The sequence below is a fragment of the Hemiscyllium ocellatum genome, chromosome 8 (assembly GCF_020745735.1).
Source record: "Hemiscyllium ocellatum isolate sHemOce1 chromosome 8, sHemOce1.pat.X.cur, whole genome shotgun sequence".
Taxonomy (NCBI): Eukaryota; Metazoa; Chordata; class Chondrichthyes; order Orectolobiformes; family Hemiscylliidae; genus Hemiscyllium; species Hemiscyllium ocellatum.
In genome coordinates this window covers 47,935,196-47,953,285 of record NC_083408.1, presented here as the reverse complement: position 1 = coordinate 47,953,285, position 18,090 = coordinate 47,935,196, and positions in this window count along the sequence as shown.

The window sequence follows — 18,090 nt, the reverse complement described above, 5'->3', positions numbered from 1 at the left end:
CGGTTTTCAATCACATGTCTGCACTGTCAATGACAACACTGCCTCCATCTTTGTACCATCACCTAACTCTGTCCTTATCTCAGCTCATCTCTAGTCGAAACCCTCATGCACATTGATGTTACGTCTGGATTGGATTAATCCATTGTTCTAATGGTAGACTTTTCACTTCGCAACCTCCGTAAAATTGATGTCACCCAAAGCTCCATCTGTGTTAACTCGCACCAAGCCTGCTCAGCTATCTCCTTCTGCTGGCTGATCTACATTATCATAGAGTCGTACAGCACAGAAACAGACTCTTCAGTCCAACTAATCCATGCCAAATATAATCCCAAACTAAACTAGTCCCACCTGCCTGCTCCTGGCCCATATCCTCCAAATCTTTTGTATTCATGTATTTATCTAAGTCTCTTTAAAACATTGTCTCCAATGGTTAATCAGCATTTCCAGATTCTGGGTAAAAGGGATGGGTGTGTGGCGGGAAGATACCTGCACAACAATTAACTTTCCAGCCTAGGGGAAATTACATCATTTCCTGAGTCTGTATCCTCTCATAGTATGAGGTACAGTATGCTAATTTCTAAGTGTAATTGCCAGAATCACAGCCCATACATTTTAAATACCATTCTTATCTCATTTCTTTCAACAGAATAAGATTTTAGAGGACAATTTCCTATTTTTAAACCCTCAAAGTGATCATGCAAAATTAAAATTGTGACTTGCTTTTTGCAGAGTGATATAGAATAATACTGTGATCTTTAAATCTGACCCAGAAAACAGCACAAATGTGGTGTGTAACCCAAATCCCCCTAATTGGTTACCTTTTTTATTTATAGGTTTCTCATTCAATTTTCAGTACCAGTCAAATAAAATTGAATTCTTAATGAAGTAAATGTGTTAAAGTACTTCATATTTTCCCATTTCCTTATTCCTTAGTGAAAGGAGATGATCTAGATCATAAATGTCTGTTAAGATCCCATAAGAGCTAAACCTTCATCACCTTCTAAATTGACATTTCAGTGCTTTGTAAGGAGATTTATCCTTCTTTTTAAATTTCTTCCTGGAAGCAGGGTAGGTAGTTGCCTTCCATTCGTAACACAAGTTCATGTTTCAGCCTTTGGGTCTTTTTTAGATTTGCAGTTACAAAGCTGCACTTCATGATACAATTTTTTTTAGGTATGTTGAAGTGGCGAAGTAGAGAATCTCAGAATACAAATGTTGTAATTCACTTCTTCAAAGGCTGGCAGCAGAAAGTGTGATTGAATCACAAGTGACACATCTGTTGTGCAGAGCAGTGTTACTGTGCAATTGTAGGAAGTACTCTAATGGAAAATCAGTAAACTACAATCATCCTGAGGGGAGGTTGAGCTGTGTTTAACAGGCTAATCTGACTTTCCAGTCCTTACAAGCTATGCATGCTTGGATGAATCTTTTGTGTCATTTCAGATGAAATGACATGCCTGCATTAAACTGATTGACAATATGCAGACGGGTGTAAATGGTACCGTTTTGCTAGCTTTCAGACTAGGTCAATGACCCTCTTCCATGGTACATGGTTAAAGGAGTTGGGTTTATTCAGTACAATGAGAGAAACATGAAGATAAATGTTTAAAATCCAGTGAGGGTAGATAAATCCATAAAGAAGTGCCAGTCGAATGTTGGTATTCTAAAAGTGCACGAGAATAAAAATGTAATAATGAATTTATGCCAAACATTGGTTATCCCACAGTCAGTTTGTGGTTTTGGGTGTTCCACTATAGACAGGATTTTAAAAGGATCACTTGGATGATGTCAGAATTAGGAATTACAGCAAAGAGAACAGTTATATTGCAATATTGAGACTCAATATTTCCACAATGAAGGCTGAAAGGAATTTTAATTTATTTGTTCAAAATTGCTATAGTAAATAGAAAAAGATTACTTCCACTGCTTCAAGAATCAATGACAAAGTGGAGGTGAGACGATGGTATGGGGATACTCATTTTCTATTTTACTGGGGTATTGATGGGATAGAGACTATGTTACTTGGAAACAAAACAAAGGTGGATGGGATGGTCGACTGTGAGAAGGATGCAAAGATACTTCAGTGTGATTTGGACATTTTGAGTAAGTTGGAAAAATGCATTACAGATGAAGTATAATGTTGATAAATATCTGTTTATATATTTTGATAGCAAGAAGGTGATTATTACCTCAATGTCAACAGATTGGGAAAGGGGCAGTTGCAACAAGGCTTGGGTGTTCTGATACACTAGTCACTGAAAATAAGCGTGTAGGTGCCGCGAGCCGTGGAGAAGGCAAATGGTATGTTGACCTTCCTAGCATGAAGATTCAAGTCCAGAAGCAGAGGTGTCTTGCTGCAAATGTACAGCTCCCTCGTGTACTGTGTGCAATTTTGGTCTCCTTACCTGAGGAAGGATGTTCTGGCTATGAAGGGAATGCATCACAGGTTTACCAGGTTGATCCCTGGGATTATAAACCAATGTTTGGCACAACTAACATGTTAAATGATACTGGATCAGTGAGGACTACATACACTATATAAAATTCTAGTTGGACTAGACAGGGTAAAGTCAGAAAGAGTGTTGTTGTTGAACGAAGAGTCTTGAATCAGGGCTCCTATTTTAAGATTATAAGGATAGGCAATTTAGGATGAAGATAAATTTCTTCATCCAGCTAGTAGTGAATCTGTGGAATTCCCTGTTACAGAAAGCAACTGGGGCCAAAGCATTGAATGTTTTTGAGAAGGGATTAGTCCTTAGGACTAAAGGGACCAAAGGGTATAGGGATAAAGTTGGTGCAGGGTACTGAGTTGGATGACCAGCTTTGATGCATTGCACGGCCTCAAACGACTGAAAGGCTTACTCCTGTTCCTATTTTATATGCGTCTACGGTTGCTTTGGGGTTTAGAGCTAATCTCAATAAACTCAATGGCCATTAAACGCTTATCGATTACTGTAAAAATGCATCTGGTTCACTAATATCTTTTAGGGAAGAAATCTGTTATCCATACCTGATCTGACTTACATGTGATTCCACATTCAATAAATGGTAGGACACCAGGAAGCTCAGAACAGAGATCTTATGGTGCCTGTGCATAGATCTCTGAAGATGGCAGATAGGTTAATAGGGTAGTTAAGAAGGTATACAGAATGCTTGTATTTCTCAGCTGAGGCATAGATTATAAGAGCAGGGGGGTTACGTCGGAGTAGTGTAAAACTTTGGTTAGATCAGAGTTGGAGTGCTGTATACAGTTCTGGTCACCACACTATAGGAAGGATGTGATTGCACTAGAGAGGGTGCAGAGAGGTTCACCTGAATATTGCCCGAGATTTCAACATTTCAGCTATGAAAAGATGCTGGATCAGCCTGGGTTCCTTTCTTTAAACCAAAGAAGGACCAAAGGAGACCTGATAGAGGTGCAGAGATTGTAAGGGGCACAGATTGAGTAGATAGAAAGCAGCTGTTCCCCTTAGTCAAAGAAAAAAAAAACTAGGGATACACTTTCAAAGTGAAAGGCAGGAAGTATAGAGGGTATCTGAGGACTCAAGTTTTCACCCAGATGGTAATAGAGGTCTGGAATGCACTGCTTGGGAGATTAATTGAGGTGGGTAACTTCGCAACCTTCAAAAACTATTTTGAACGAACACTCAGGTTGTCATAACAGTCAAAGCTATTGGCCTAGTCCAGGAAAGTGGTAGAGTGGATAGTAGCATTTTTGTGGCAGCACAGAGTCGAAGGGCCAAACAGCCTCTTCTATACTGTATGATCCTATGATTCTGTCCTGTAATTCAATGATTCACAATGAGATTGACTCTGAACTGCTCTCTGAATTGCCATAGCAAGCTGTTCACTCCAAGGGCAAATTAGGGAAGGGCAACAAATTCTGACCCTGCCAGTGATACCTACATTCCAAGAAAAAATCACTTTTTAAAAACATATCACTAAGAGATCAGGGAGATTCATTGGAAGACAATGCATTGGAGCTTTGGAAAATATGGATAATTGTGCAAAGCAAAAAAATATTAATTTAAAGGGGATAGCAGAGTAGAATTCATTTTGATTTGAAATGATGAAATTAATAGCTTCCTTCTATTTTACAAGCATCTTTGATTGTAATTGGGACAGATTAGATTCCATTATACATTACCTGTATGTCATCAGTTCATTTTAAGTACTAACTATAAGAAACCTTTTAATAATTCAAGAACTGGAACAATTTCTTACATCGTTCTCATGGTGAAGTGATTTTTTTTAACATGCTTGTTGTGAATAAGATGTCCTTCTTTACTCTTCTGTAATGTAGCAGAAATGTGTTTTTCCGTATTCTTTGTGTCTCCTCTTAGGTTTGTGATGAACCCATTATGGGAGCTATTCTTTCAAGATTGGAGACTTGATGCAAATTTTGAATATAAAAACAAGCTTTTAAATTTGAATATAGGCAAGGTTTTCTCTTGCTTATGATTTCAAACCATAAATGAAAACTAAAACAAATAGGAATTTACAATTTTTATTTATAGAGAAAAAAAAATCAATGAATGGAGAAAATTAACAATGTAGGTGTTTGAACAAGTTGAGGCGATATTTAACCCCAAAGAACAAAGGTTTGTTGCAATGAGGTTTTTATGGAGCTGAATTTGGCTACATACAAGTAATGTACTTATGAGAGTGTGTTAATTATTAGGATGGGCATTAGCTAATAAGATGGTGAGGCAAGTGTATCTTTAATATACTCAAAGCTTTCCTGATCTGGTCAGATCTTTTAACCTCTTCCTGCACTTTATCTAAGAACGTGGACCATGTTCCTTCTGCTCATATCCTCAGCCTTTTTAGTGACAATTTCAGGTTTCCAATTCCAATTGATTGGAATCATCTATATCTACTTATATGCCCAGCCATAATTCCAGCAATGTATCATTAAACCTGAGATCTACAGTGAGTTGGTAAGTTGGATATAAAATTGGCTTGGTCATAGTAGACGAAGGGAAGTTGTGGAAGGGTGTTTTTTCAGATAGGAAGTCAATGACCAGTGGTGTTCCACAAGGATCAGTGCTAGGAGCTCTGTTGTTTATAACATGTTTAAATGATTTGGATGAAAATATAGGTAGTCCAAATAGTAAGTTTGCAGATGACATGAAAATTGGTGGAGTTGTAGGAAGTTTGTCAAAGGATGTAGCAGGATATAGGAAAGTTGTGTAGAGAAATGACAGATGGAGTTTAATCTGGATAAGTGTGAGATGATGCATTTTGGGAGGTCAAATGCAAGAGGAAAGTATACTGTAATTGCTATGACCCTTAGGTGCATTGTTAAACAGAGGAATCTTGGGGTCCAAGTCTATAGCTTCCTGGAAGTGGCATTAAAAGTGGGCAAGGTAATAAAGAAGGCATATGGCATGCTTGCCTTCATTGATCAAGGCACTGAGTATAAAAGTTGGCAAGTTATGTTGCAACTGTATAACACTTTTGTTCGGTCATATTTGGAGTTGTATGTGCTGTTCTGGTCTTCACATTGTAGGAAGGATGTGGAGGCCTTGGAGATGGTGCAAAAGGTGTTTACCAGAATGTTGCCTGGATTAGAATATATTAGGTATAAGGAGCGGTTTGGAGGTTGAGAAGCAACCTGATTGTAGCATTTTAAATAACGAGAAGCATGGAGACGGTAGATAGTCAGAATCTTTTTCCAAGGTTGGAAATATCAAATACCAGGGAGTGTAGATTTAAGGTGAGGATGGCAAGTTTAAAGGAGATGTCAGAGGAAAGTGTTTTTACACAGAAGGTGGTAGAAGCAGATATAATAGCATTGTTAAAGAGGAATTTAGTCAGACACATGAACAGGCAGAGATACAGATTATGCATAGGCAGATGAGATTTGTTTAGAATAACAGCATGGTCGGCATAGACATGGTTGACCAAAGGTCCTGTTTCAGGTGCTGTACTGTGCTATGTTTTATGTTCTATTTGGTTTATATGCATCACTGCTAAGTACATACCGGCTCCTCGAAATTCCATTTCTGCATTAACCCTTTCGGTAATAAGCTTCCAATGACACCCTGCAGGATTGCATGTGTCTGCTACAGAACTTGGAGTTGCAAAACTTGAGACATTATTTAATAACTCAATCAAATCAAAATCAGAGCATCTAATTCCATTAAGTCCCTCCCTCAGCTCCTTCCCTTAAACTTTTCATTAATGTTGTGCCCTTTAAATGATTTCAGAAAGAGCATAGACAAGTTTCTGAAAGGACTTGGTATTTTAATTGTCATAAATTGTGCACAGACCTTACAAGAAAAGAATTGGATCACTACATTATGTCAGCCAGTGATGTCCTTCTGCCTGACATAGCACTGCCTGATGTGAATGCATTAATTAACTAAAACGTGTTTTACTTCCATTTTACAAGAGATTCACCAGGCAAGAAACCCTTGGGATGATAACACAGTACCAGTTCACAGAGATCAGAATTGCTACCCATTAAATGCTGCCTCTATGCCAGATGAACTGACCTCACACTATGTAAATAATTTTTGCATGCTCTCAACACATAGGATACGGTTCGCTGGATAGGCCTCAAGGATCACGAAGTAGAATGTTAAGCATGCAGCAGCAATGGTTGCCTGGTATTTCCACCATTTGGTTTCCTGCCTGCATCCAATGTGAACTTGAGTCCCTTTGCAAGATTCTTTCCAGTGAATGGCTTAAAAAAACAAATATAGGGCAATAAATAAAGTTAATCCTATACCTCCAGTAGTTCATCCTGGATCAAATCTTTTCATCTGTTCCATTGTATCAGTACCCTTCTGCAATTACCCTACTGTAGGCTATCCACCACCGATTTAAATTCTTGTGGTATAGTTCTGCATTAATTCTGTCAATCCTCCTTTGGAACCAAGCAAATTTTCAAAATCTATAACTTTCCCTTGCTTAATAGTTCATTATCTTAATATTACTTTTTTCAATTGTCTATTTTACATCAGGTAGGTGTCATTATTAAAATACAAGTATGTGCAATGCAGTGTTAATTTTAAAATGCTCTATTTGAATTAAAAATATACATTGAATAATATTAAATTTTGGAGTTCACTGCAGTAAGTCAGCTAGTGATTGATTACAATATTCAGTGGTTTTTAAATATTACACCCAGTGCATTACAAAGGTATCTTTTGATTGTTATATATTTTAATAAAAGATTTCAAAAATGTGTTTTAAAAAAACCTTATCATCATTTATTAAATTTGTGAAAGCAATCTTGTTTTAAGAGCTTCTGCTTCTACTCTGGTATACAGTACAAGAGTTGTTTAAATAATGGTGAACTTCCAAATTTGGCCACATATTGGAGCTAGAGATTCACTTCAGAAAAGGTTCCTTTCCTGCACACTTTCCTTGGAATGCGGCTGTAAAGTGGCTGGAAGATTGTAACGTAAAGAGCCAATTATTAATAGCTCCACATTAGGTGCATTAGGCCATTAATACACTATCACATTCGTTTCCAGCGCAAACCCCCACCTAAACTCCTCAGCCAGAATGTTACTGGTCTTTCCAAGAGTTATAGATTAATCTGCTGGACACTATTACAGGAGAAATCATAGAAGCATTACAAAACAGTTCTTTCATGTTCTTTGATCACTTTTTTTTATTAGTTATGAAAATATTGCTGATGGCATAAGAACTAATTTGATTGATAGTCAAGAATCATGCATTCTGGGAAAGAGTCTGTCCAACTGGCAAGGGAAAGTGATGATGAACCCTCTGTCCAATCAGAGATGCTAATCCAGTTTTTGCACTGTATATGCCAGCAATCCATAAACTGTCCAAAACTAAAACTTGAAATCATTTCTATTGCTTACTTCCACACTTCTTAGGATTTACACTTAATGTAGAATAATTTCAAGAGTTCTGAAATAGCCATGTTGGACTCAAAACATTAATTCTGTTTCTCTCTCCAGAGATGTTGCCAAAACTGCTGAGTTTGATTAGATTAGATTTGATTTCTTACAGTGTGGAAACAGACCCTTTGGCCCAACAAATCCACACCGACCCTCCAAAGAGCAACCCACCTAGACCCAGTCCCCCACATTTACCCCTGACTAATGCACCTAACACTACAGGCAATTTAGCATGACCAATTCACCTAACCTGAACATCGTTGGACTGTGGGAGGAAACCGGAGCACCTGGAGGAAACCCACATAGGCACGGGGAGAATGTGCAAACTCCACATAGCAAGTTGCCCGAGGGGGGAATTGAACCCGGGTCCCTGGCACTGTGAGGCTAACAACTGAGCCACTGTGGCCGCCCTGTTTCTCCATTACTTTCTGCTTATATATTTTTCCAGCCCTATTAATAAATTATTAATGGTCTGCTGAACCTCCTGGGAATTTTCCAAACTTGATTTTTTACATGTTTAATGTTCTGAGCAAAGCAATGCTCCCACCCACACTTTGTTTAACCATTAAAAATGACCTACCCAGGGAACAGAACTCTGAATATGTTTATGCATGTGTGCACAGGGCTCCTTTTGTTCTTGCCTGAACTCCTCTGATTGGTCATTGTCATACATAGAAATACTAGCAGAGAGCAGGATTGCACAAAATTACATACAATTGCAAAGAATTTATAGTGCAGAACAGGTCCTGTGGATCAATAGGCCCATGTCTGTGTTTGTGATCAACAGAGACATCCTCCCATTTTACTTTATTGAACCATATCGTTATTTCCTTCTATTCCTTTCTCTTCCATATGTTTATCTAGTTTCCTCTGAATTGCATCAATGGAATTCATCTGAATCATTCCATGTGGTGACAAGTTCTACATACTCACCACACTCTCAGTAAAGCTCTGTCATACAGCAGCGGTTCTTGTCTGAATGCAGCAATTATTTACCGCATGAGTTCAGTCAGCTGCAATTTTTTGGGTACTTTAATTTTATAGAAGTTATCTTTGTACTGCTGCTTTTTAATCTGCCAGATGTATTCTTTTTCTGGTATTTTAATTTGCTGGAAGATGGGATCACTCAAATAAGTACAATTATTTTTGCTATACTACTCAGGGTTGAAGGGTTGGCTTATGGGCAAAGGTGGAGCAGGTTGTGCATTCACTGATTGGTGTTTAGGTGAATGAGAGGTGACTGTATTGATGTGATTTAATCCGAGGGGGGCTTGATGGAGTGGATGCTTTTGGATGTTTCTGCTCATGGATTATTCAAATGGTTTATAAAGAGTGATAAAATATGTCTATCTAGTGGGTACCTGTACATCTGAAATGGCAAACAAATATGATATAGAGTACATAATTGAAACATAAAACATCTAGAACTAGGAGGTACCATTTTAAATGTCTCCCATATGTAAGATGGAGACAAGGAAGAATATAGAGCCATAGAGATGTACAGCACGGAAACAGACCCTTCAGTCCAACTCATCCATGCCAACCAGATATCCCAAGCCAATCTAGTCCCACCTGCCAGCACATGGCCCATATTCCTCCAAACCTTTTCTATTGATATACACATCCAGATACCTTTTAAATGTTGCAATTGTACTCGCTTTCACCAGTTCCCCTTGCAGCTCATTCTATACATGTACCACCTTCTGCATGAAAAGGTTACCCCTTAGGTCTCTTTTATATCTTTCCCCTCTCATCCTAACTCTATGCCCTCTAGTTCTGCACTCCTCCACCCCAGGGAAGAGACTTTGTCTATTTATCCTATCAAAGCCCAAATTGATTTTATAAACCTCTATGAGGTCACCCCTCAGCCTCTGACACTCCTGGGATCTTCTCTCTCAGTTATTAATCTTTGGAATTTTCTACCTTGGAAAGCAGTTGAGGTTGGGTCATTAAATGTTTTCACAGCAGAGTTAGGCAGACTTTTAATTTACATGTGAGTTATGGGTTATGATGGACAGACAGGTAAGTAGAGTTAAGCTCAGAATCAGATCAGCTACAATCTTACTGAGGAAAAGAAGCCCAACTTCCACAATGTATCTACATAACTATAATCCTTCATATCTGGAACCATTCTAGTAAGTCTTTTCAGTACCCACTCTGAAGCATTTACTCTTCCTAAATTCGATATGGTGAATTGGACAATACTCCCATTGGAGAAGCAAGGAAATGGCTTGGCACTGCTCCTATTTCTTATATTCTTATGCTACTCATTATTTTAGAGTAAAGGGTTAATACTTAAATGTGTAAAAAAACTCTGTTAGGAAGGATGTGAAATATCTTATAATGGAGAGACTCAAAAGGAAAAAAAATGTTCCTGCTAAATCTAAGAATGTAAATAGTTCATACAATGTTGAATAAACAGTGATATTAAAACGACGTCAGACTTCAAAAACCCCTTTTAGGTAATGAAGAGCAGCCCAACTCTTCCAGAATTTCCAACACAATAACAGGACTAAGTTTCTTATAAATTATTGTAACAGTTGAATATCAAATATCTGAATATCATCTCCCCTCGTGGTGCAGCACATCTGTCACTCTGCACTGAGCCAAATATTAAGTGGTACCTGATATATAAAACTGCACATGGAATCAACTCCCTTTTAATGCCTTTTTTCCTCATTTCCCTCTCATTACGAAACAAAGGTCCATTGCTTATGGCTATCAAAAACTGACTGACTGCTGACATTGAAAAATAGTTGGCACAGGGGACTGAACCAACCTTTTCCAGTGTTGTATTGAAGTGTTTTATGGCTCATTTATGTACTGTGCATAATTTTTGTTTGCCTGTTCAACTACACATGTAGCTATTAGATTGATGTATTTTGTGATTCTTTGTAACTTATTTTAATAATTCAGTTACAGACTTTCAGAATAGGATAGCCAGCTGAACAAATGCATTTGTTTGTCAATGATTTTACCTTAGCCATTCCTTAGGAGGTATGATTATGCTGTGTTTAGGTAAAAATGGTCTTGGGATAAGTTTGATAAATGTCTGTGCTATGATAATCTCAACTACAACTGGATCCTTGTCTGTTCATCTAACCATTAGTGCAAAGAAGAGGGAAAATGTTATCATGTGGGGAAATCATTTTAAGCAAGGGACCTGGGAGGCCAAGTTTGAAGATTGTTTCTTTCAAGTTGATTTCCTTATTATGACTTGGGCTCCCTTCAACATTTACCTCCTTTCATAAAGCAGTGGAAATCCTCAGTAACACATTGGTGTAGAAACTAGCGTGAGCCATGTAGCTATGGAACCATCCCTGCACCCAAATGGATCTGCCCACAGTTGGCCTTAGTCTGTATTGATAGTATGACCACCAGGGCTACAGAACACTTGATAGGCATTCCCAGGCAGCGACTCTCACCAACTTCTATAGATGCACCATAGAAAGCATTCTACCTGGATGCATCACAGCTTGGTATGGCAACTGCTCCATCCAACACCGTAAGAACCCACACAGAGTTGTGAACACAGCCCAGTCAATCATGTAACCATCCATCCACTGATGACATCTATACTTTTTGTTTCCTCAGAAAGGTGGCTGACATCATCAAAGACCTTTCCCACCCCGGTTATAAACTCTTCCAACCTCTTCCATCAGGCAAAACATACAAAAGCTTAAAACACACGTACGAACAGGTTCAAGAACAGCTTCTTCTCCACTGTTATTAGACTTCTGAATGGACCTCTCAAATTTCAAATCTAACATTGATCTTGCATCTTCTTTGCAGCTGTAACTTTGTATTCCTCTCTCTTTCTATCACCCTATAATCTTTGTATGGTATGTTCTGCCTGTACTGCATGCAAGACAAAACTTTTCATTGTATTTAGGTACACATGACAATAATAAATCAAATCAGATCAAATCAAGTCAACTGGAATGATGCCAGAAAATCCTTGGAGCAAGGACGTGGAATGATCATGAGGAAAAGAGGCAACCTAAGAGGGGTAGCAACTGCAATAGAGGAATTTGGCAGTGTGGAGACAAAGCCAAGCAAAGGCTTGGAATGATTTCCTGTGCTGTCACAAAGCAAGGGAGGAGGACTCTTGCAGTTCCCAGCTCTATATTCATGTCAGTATTTTTTTTAAGGATTGATGGTTAGGCAGCCTGTACAGCTGAAATTTTGAACAATTTATTTTGTCTACCGGAGACTACTCAACCAAGCCACTGAGTTTGCATTGACTTGTGGTTAAGCATGGATGTATGGTAAGTATTTAAAGACTCAAAGGGCTACATTACAGTTTACTCTTCAGACTTGTGAATTAAAGTGTCTGTCAAGTCAACACTAACTAGACGCAGTTTTAATGTATTGTACACCGTCCACTCCCAATGTCTGTCATGTAATGTGTATCATTAAGTAACTTTTTGTGGGGGGGGGGGAGCTAAATTCACTTTTCTCGGTTTGCTGCCATGTTTATGTTATATCATTTAGCAACCATGTACTAGATCTTCATCAGAATATGCATGTGGATTTTAAACTCTATGTTAGAAAACAAATACTGTGTGTGCAGTGCATGCATGATGATGTAGAGAAAGTAAGGTTAAGAGCAAACAAGCTGGCATTACATGAAGCACAATCAATGTTTCTCAGCCAGACACTAATGCACATTTCTATTTATTATCTCCTCTTAACTACTATACATGGAAAGTAAATAATTTGTGCAAACAGTTCGATAGTGATGATCTTCCTTGCATGATGTCAGTGAGCTTCATTTGCTATTGCCACTGCACATTGTTTTCAGAGAGTGTTTGCTCATTTCTTTCATGGAGGCCAGCAGCATTGTTAATGGAAATGGAAATGTCATCCTGGTACTCCAGCAGGTGTTATGCTGAAGTAGTAAAGAAGATACATTGTAAAGGCAGCATAGAGAGTTCGAAAAAAAGGGAGATAGATGAAGGCTATTGTCCCATGCTGTGATTAACACTGACGGTCTGTTTAAAAATGTCAAGTGGAAGGATTTCATGAATGATGATATAGCAAAAGAGTTTGAGAAAGAAAGTCTTGCATTTATATAATACCTTTATAAGATATCAGAACTTCCCAAAGGCTATACTACAATAATACATGTAATGTGCATGCAAAACACGTCTCACAAAGAACAACAATGACCAAAAAAAACTGCTTTTATTTTAAGAGTTTTAAAAATGGAAAATGTGCCATCAAAGATATTCACACAAATCATACTAAATCTAGGAAAGCATAAATGTTTTGGCCCTCCAGCTTTGATAGCCTACCCACTGTCCTTACTTGGATAGTCAGCTTGCCCTGTGGAGACAAATTGAGGGAAAGTCACTTCCGTGTGATTGTTCCCCACTGAGTGCAGCATCAAGACTCCCATTTGTCCCTGACTTCAGGCTTCCACTTCCTACCACAGTAAATGTGCCACTTGCATGCAAGGTGAAAGGGAGCAAAGAATGTGTATGGCAACATCATTGCAACACAACTCCAAACAATTCCATTTTACAATAATTGCTTAAATGTTAAACCCAGGACCCTTAAACAGAGGATGTGTGCTCAAAGCCACAGTTTCCTCTCCCTGGAACGTTCACACAGAACCTAACCCTCACACATAATAAGCTTTGGAGGAACAAGGCTCTGAAAAATGCATGACATAATGTCTCTTTAACTTGTAAGAACTACAGATATGAGTCAGGAATCACTTTAAATATAAAAGAGGAAGCTTTGCTTTCTTTTGGAGGTTTAGATAAATAGGCAGAAAGCAATGTTAACAAATCGCTGTGACCCCTGACCCAACTTTTTCAGACAGACATATAAATTCTGTTTCATCACTGATAATGCTGTGCTTCTTTAGGGATTAATTTACAAACAAAACTAACCAGATTGCAAGTTTCACCCAGTTCAGTTCCAGTTATGTTCCAATAAAAAAAACATGTACAATAAAGAAAATCTTCATCACCATGACAACAAGAATGAAGGGTGATTTTATCCCTACCTGCCTGATAGAACCCAGACAGATAGGCAGTTAAAATTCACCGAGTAACTTACTTGTGAAAACTTGCACTAATCCTTCCATTTTAGATCTCTTCTAAGCAAGTGGCTAAGACACTGACCTGGGGCAGGCTAGAGTGGGTCGTTCATTAAGCTGATTCAAAGTTACAGACAGGCCTGACTAACAAAGAGAAAGAACAATACAGCACAGGAACAGGCCCTTCAGCCCATCAAGACAGCACTGACTCATGATGCCTTTTTAAAACTGAAAGCCTTTTGCCTCCCTGCGGTCTGTATCTCTCTATTCCCTGTCTATTCATATATCTGTCAAGATGCCTCTTAAACGTTGCCATTGTATCTGCCTCCACCACCTCCTCTGACTGCACATTGTAGGCCTCTGTGTAAAAAATCTTACTTTTCACATATCCTTTGAACTTAAACTTTATTAGCTCAAATCTATGTGCCCAAGTATTTGATAGTTCTGCCTTGGGAAAAGGATTCCAACTATCCATAACTCTCATAATTTCATAAACTTCTTTCAAGTCACCCCTTAACCTTCGATATTCAAGTTAAAAACAAACCAACTTTGATTAATCTCTCCTCATAGTTAATACCTTCCAAATCAGACAATATCCTGATAAAACCTTTCTAGACCCTCCCCAAAGCATTCGCATTCTTCCTGCAGTGTGGCAACCAGAACTGTAAGCAGTTAAAAATCACACGATACCAGATTATAGTCCAGCAGGTTTAATTGAAAGCACTAGCTTTCGGAGCACCGCTCCTTCATCAATATTCCAAATGTGGTCTAACTAAAGTTCTATGCAGCTGCCACATGACTTGCTAACTTTTATACTCTCTGCCATGAATGATGAAGGCTAGCATGCTAAATGCCTTCTGGGCCACCTTATCCACTTGAATTGCCACTTTCATGGAATTGTGGACCTGTCCACCCAGATCCCTATGTACGTTGATGTTACTCAGGGTTCTACCATTTATTGTATATTTCCCTCTTCCATTAGATCTTCCAAAATGCATCACCTTGCATTTGGCTGGATTAAACTCCATCTTCACCCAAGTCTCTAGCCGATCAATCTCCCAACTTATCCTCTAGGAATCCTTCTCACAATTCATAGCTCCTCCACAAACTTACTAATCAGGCCTACACTACATTCTCCCCCAAGTTATTCCTGAGCCTTACGCACGCCCCCTTTTTTCTTTTTGAATAATTGTGACTGTGACCTGAATGAAGAAGTGATCTCAGCTTTCCTATTAGTTAGAAAATGCGGAAAGAGGATCTTGGGGCAGAAGTGACCTAAACAAGTTTTGTTTTTAATTTTAAAAACGGCTTCTATATAAGGTCCAGAGTCCTGAGCATTCCCTTCTTTTCTGAAAGCAAGACCTTACAATAACATTGCTTCTGGAACTTACCCAGGGACCAGATTCTTTGGTTCCAGTCTATTACCTGACAAGCTGCCTGGCATTTTTAAGGCAGGCATGTACAGATAGTCTGTGACAGAATTCACTCAGATCTAAATCTGAGTTTTGACCTACGACTCACTCCATCCCTGCCCAATTCCTGTCTTGTTAATAGTATGGTTTAAGCGTAACTATTTCTACTTGTTCCACACTGCAGTCCTGCTGCATCCAGTCATAAATGGTGGTGGGCAATTAGACAACTCACTGGAGCAAGGGGCCATAAATATCTCCATTCTCAGTAAAGGGGCAAGACCAGCACATCAGCTCAAAAGATAAGGCTGAAGCAGAAGTGCCAAGTGGATGATCCATCTCGGCCTCCTCCAGTGGTTGTCAGCATCACAGATACCACCCTTTAGCCAATTCAATTCACTCCATGTGATATCAAGAAATGGTTAGAGGCACTGAATATTGTGGGCCTTGTCAATATTATGGCAATAATACAGAATAATAATATAGTCAGCATGGTTTTGTGAAGGGCAGGTCGTGCCTCACAAACCTTATTGAGTTCTTTGAGAAGGTGACCAAGGAAATGGATGAGGGTAAAGCAGTAGATGTGGTGTATATGGATTTTAGCAAGGCGTTCAATAAGGTACCCCATGGTAGGCTACTGCAAAAATTATGGAGGTATGGCATTGAGGGTGCATTAGAGGTTTGGATTAGGAATTGGCTGGCTGGAAGGAGACAGAGGGTAGTAGTTGATGGTAAAGGTTCATCTTGGAGTGCAGTTACCAGTGGTGTTCCACAAGGATCTGTTTTGGGACCATTGCTGTTTGTCATTTTTATAAATGACCTGGAGGAGGGGCTTGAAGGCTGGGTGAGCAAGTTTGCGGATGATACGAAAGTCGGTGGAGTGGTGGACAGTGAAGAAGGATGTGGCAGGTTACAGCGGGATATAGATAAGTTGCAGAGCTGGACAGAAAGGTGGCAAATGGAGTTCAATGTAGCTAAGTGTGAAGTCATTCACTTTGGTAGGAGTAACAAGAAGATGGATTACTGGGCTAATGGTAGGCTACTTGGTAGTGTGGATGAGCAGAGGGATCTTGGTGTCCATGTACACAGATCTCTGAAAGTTGCCACCCAGGTAAATAGTGCTGTGACGAAGGCATATGGCGTACTGGGCTTTATTGGTAGAGGAATTGAGTTCCGGAGTCCTGAGGTCATGTTGCAGTTGTATAAGACTCTGGTGCGGCCTCATCTGGAGTATTGGTCGCCATACTATAGGAAGGATGTGGAGGCACTGGAACGGGTGCAGAGGAGGTTTACCAGGATGTTGCCTGGCATGGTAGGAAGATCGTATGAGGAAAGGCTGAGGCACTTGAGGCTGTTCTCATTGGAGAAAAGAAGGTTTAGGGGAGATTTGATAGAGGTGTACAAGATGATTAGGGGTTTAGATAGGGTTGACAGTGAGAACCTTTTTCTGCGTATGGAGTTAGCTGTTACTAAGGGACACAGCTTTAAATTAAGGGGAGGTTGCTATCGGACAGATGTTAGGGGTAGATTCTTTACTCAGCGGGTTGTGAGTTCATGGAATGCACTGCCAGTATCAGTGGTGGACTCTCCCTCTTTATGGTCATTTAAGCGGGCATTGGATAAGCATATGGAGGTTATTGGGCTAGTGTAGGTTAGGTAGGCTTCGGTTGGCGCAACATCGAGGGCCGAAGGGCCTGTACTGTGCTGTATTTTTCTATGTTCTATGTTCTATGTTCTAAGCCTTGTGCTGCAGGATTTGCTGCTCCTCTCGAGAAGCTCTTCTAGTACATTACAAGACAACCATTTACCCAACAATGTGGAAAATGTGTATATCCTGTACAACAAAAGCAGGACAAATCTAACCCAGCCCAATTACCGTCCCATCAGTCTACTCTCTATCATCAGTAAAGTGATGGACGGTGTCACCAACAATGCTATCAAGCAGCCCCTGCTCAGCAATAACCTGCTCGGTGTTGTCCTGTTTGGGTTCTGCCAGGGTTACAGCTACTGACCTCATTACAGCCTTGGTTCTAACATTAATAAAGGAGCTGAATGCCAAAGGTGAGGTAAGAGTGGCTGCCTTTGACATCAAGGCCATATTCGACCACATGTGGCATCCACGAGCCCGAGCAAAACTGCAACCCCACCACCCTGTGGGCCAACATTTCAACTCACCCTCCCACTCTGCCGAGAACATGCAGGTCCTGGGCCTCCTTCACCACCGCTCCATCACCACCCAACGCCTGGAGAAAGAATGCCTCATCTTCCACCTCAGAACACTTCAACCCCAGGGCATCAATGTGGATTTCACCAGTTTCCTCATTTCCCCTCCCCCCACCTTACCCCAGTTCCAACCTTCCAGCTCAGCATTGTCCTCATGACCTGTCCTACCTGCTAATCTCCCTTTCCACCTATCCACTCCACCCTCCCCTCTGACCTATCACCTCCATCCCCACCTTCATTCACCTATTGTACTCTTTGCTACCTTCTCCTCAGCCTCAAACTGGAGGCTTCCTGCTTCTATTCCTGATGAAGATCTTTTGCCCGAAATGTCGATTTTCCTGCTCCTTGGATGCTGCCTGACCTGCTGTGCTTTTCCCCGCACCACTCTGATCTAAACACTGGTTTCCAGCATCTGCAGTCCATACTTTTGCCTGGAAACAATGGGTATCAGGGGCAAATTCTCCACTGGTTGGAGTCATACCTGGCACATAGGAAGATAGGTATAGTTGTTGAAGGTGTCATTTCAGAT